Raw genomic sequence first — 3,011 nt, forward strand, 5'->3', positions numbered from 1 at the left:
TCCGTTAGTGTGAGGGCAGCATGGCCTGCAAGACCTACCCAGAGAAACTGTCTCCAAAATACAAAACAACAACAACAAAAAATAAAAATAAACTAAATTTAAATAACACTTTTTCAGGGGGAGCATACTGAAGAAACTTGGACTCAGAAGTTTCCAGGTTTTGTACAGCAGGTAATATGATGATGGTGATGATGTAAATATAGGTTTCTAGTCAACTGTTTTTTTTTTAAAGATTTATTTTATGTATATGAGTACACCATTGCTCTCTTCAGACACACCAGAAGAGGGCATTAGATCCAATTAAGATGGTTATGAGCCACCATGTGGTTGCTGGGAATTGAACTCAAGACCTCTGGAAGAGCAGTGGGTGTTCTTAACTGCTGACCCATCTCTCAGGTAATATATTAACAATAGCTAGTTGTTAGGAAACTCTAACCATTTGCCAGGCATTCTGCAGACACTGCCATGAAATGTCCTTAATCCTGACAGACCTGAAAGTAGCACCATTTCCCTTCATTTCCAGATTAGGTAATGGTTTGGAAGGATTCAGTAATATGTAAAGATGGGCTGTCTGGGAAGGAAACTGAATCTACAAGAACCCAGAGTCTATGCTTTTAACCAGAACAAAGTTGACTTCACTCTCCCGGGCCATCCATCTAGCATTTGGTCACCTTCCCTAGCATTTAGAGCAGTATCAGCTAGGCATCATTCTTTAGAGTATAAGAAAATGAACAGTCCCCAAATACTATATTGTGTGGTTCAGTTCCGGCAGAGAAGCACATTCTATATTGTCTTCTAAGATGTGCCCTCTGGGTCACATGGAAACATGGACTGGCACAGAAAATTGTCAAGCTAGGCTTGTTTGAAACAACTTCTCCCTTTCTGATAAATAACAGGAACCAAAAGTTAAATCAGTTGAGTGCTAGATTCATGGTAGTCGGTCCATACATAGCATACCAGAGGAAGAGGGAGGGATTAGGAAATTGGATATAGAAATAGAGTTTCGGAGCTGTATGGTAGCACGTTTAAAATCCTAGCATTTGAAAGGCTGAAAGAGACAGGATGGCCCCGAGTACAAGGCTCACCTGGGTTGCAAAATTAAACCCTTCCTCAAACAGAAATAAAAGTGTAGGTTGGCGTTGTTGGCGCACACCTTTAATCCTGGCACTTGAGAGTCAGAGGGAGGCAAATCTATAAGGCGAATTCAGGACAGCCAGGGCTACAAGGAGAATCCGTGTCTTAGGAAAAGGAAAAAAAAGTGTTTCTGTACTAGAGATATAATGGCTTGCCTCAAAGTACAATTCCCAGTACTAAGAGAAGGGAAAAAAAAGTGTCTCGGAGCTGAAAAGCGAGGCCGTGGGGTGGGAAACTCAGCTAGCCTTCCCAGCTCCCTGCTCCCTTTCCCATCACGCGCCCAGCGTACGCCCGGAGAAGAGGCTTTTGCAATCCGCCAGTGTGTGGCCAAGCTGGGACAGCCAGAGCCAGCGATTGGTCAGATCAGGAGCGGGGCGGGGCGAGCACGAGCGCGCCCTGATGATTGGCACGCGCAGGAATGCCTGGATCGGAGGGGCGAGGTAGCGCCGGGAAGGTGACGCGGCTGCGGAGGTGACGCCGTGCGGTCGCGCGGCCCTTCCGGCGCGGGCAGGGCGCTGAGGATCCGGCGCCCCTCGGCCGCAGGCCGCCTCCAGTGCCGCGGGATGTAGCGCCCGGGCCCGCGGCCCCCAGCAGAGGCAGCCAGCCAGGCCGTAAGTGTCCCGGGGGTGGGCGGGGCGCGGGCCCTGCAGGCTCTGGAGGGGACAGCGCGGGAGTGGCCCGCCCCTAGATCGCCGATCGCCGCTCACCGCCCGGCCCTCCGAAAGGTCCGCCGTAAACATTTCCGGCCCCTCCCACCGCGCACCGCCTCCGTTCGGGGGGCTGCTCGCCGCCGTCGGGACCCGGCAGTCCGCGAGTGCTGTCTCCGCAGCCGCGCGGGAGACGGCCGCGTTCCAGCCCTGCTGGCGATCCCCGGAGTTGAGCCTGCGAGTTGGGTGCGGGAACACCGACTCTGGGTGGCTGGGAACCCTAAGGCCACCACCGCGATCCTCAGGTCAAACGTGACGGGGCTCCCTCCTGGATAGGGTCGGCCGGGAGGTTGATGGAGAGTCGACAGGCCTAAGGTAATACTCAACTAGAATGTAAACAAGATGCCGAAGTGTTGGGAAGGACCAGATTTCATCTCAGAAATCTAGGGTTGATGGATGCTGGCTTGTTTGAGAATTTGAGTCTCGCACTTGCTTTTAAGAAAATAAAGTGGCTCGCCGTCAGTTTCTGGCGCTTCGTAGTTGAAGAAGAAGCTGGACGAATTTCAGTTCACATAGTTTCAGTTGTCAGCGTAGCACTAAGAGACCATGGGATCTGCTATAATAATAATCAGATTATTTCCCTCGGGTCTTTAGCAGACGGACCAGAAAACGTAGCAATTACAGTTGTGTGGTGAATCAAACGAAGATGGCAATAGGTGTTTCTTTTCGGAACCACAGCCGTGTTGGGATGTGCTCACTGCTTTTTTTTTTTCTTTCTTTCTTTCTTTTGATAGTGCAGGGCAGGCTGTGATGGTGCAGTCGCAGTTCCTGGGAGTTTATAGCATCAGTCCAGTCCACTGCCAGGAACTCAGATAGGATGGCGCTAAGTGGATTGCAATGTCAGGGTTCCCGGCCTGCAGCCACTGCATTTCTTTATTACAAAAGTAGTTTCTGTGTCCATTTCTTATGAAAGGTCCTTGAGAAGTCAGTCTTAAAAAGCTGGTGTTATCAGTGAAGTATTAGACATTGGTGTGGGCCTTCAAACACTGCGTCTACTCCCACAGGATAATCTCTGCTGGGGTGTTCACAGTAGCCCAGAGACAACAAGATTTCTGAGGAAGAAGTAAACGAGTGACTTGACCCGTGTGAGAGTTCTAGGAAGCAGCCTTAATTTCATAGCCTCTGCCCCCCCCCCCCCGTGACTGGCTCATTTTGCTTAGCATAATGTCC

At 50.4% G+C, this 3,011-nt stretch overlaps 1 protein-coding gene across 2 annotated transcripts in view; it reads left to right on the forward strand.

Moving 5' to 3' along the window:
• The first annotated feature begins 1,538 nt into the window (after window positions 1-1,538).
• The window catches only part of Adipor1 (adiponectin receptor 1), a 20,346-nt gene continuing 18,873 nt past the window's right edge, over window positions 1,539-3,011 (forward strand). The window contains exon 1 of one of the 2 annotated variants that reach the window (XM_021197930.2): window positions 1,539-1,745. The gene's annotated coding sequence lies outside the window, so the exon portion shown is untranslated. Of the gene's footprint in view, window positions 2,157-3,011 lie in introns of both variants that reach the window. The other variant, XM_021197931.2, reaches the window with a different exon arrangement.

This window comes from Mus pahari, chromosome 5, assembly GCF_900095145.1.
Source record: "Mus pahari chromosome 5, PAHARI_EIJ_v1.1, whole genome shotgun sequence".
NCBI classification, from domain to species: Eukaryota; Metazoa; Chordata; class Mammalia; order Rodentia; family Muridae; genus Mus; species Mus pahari.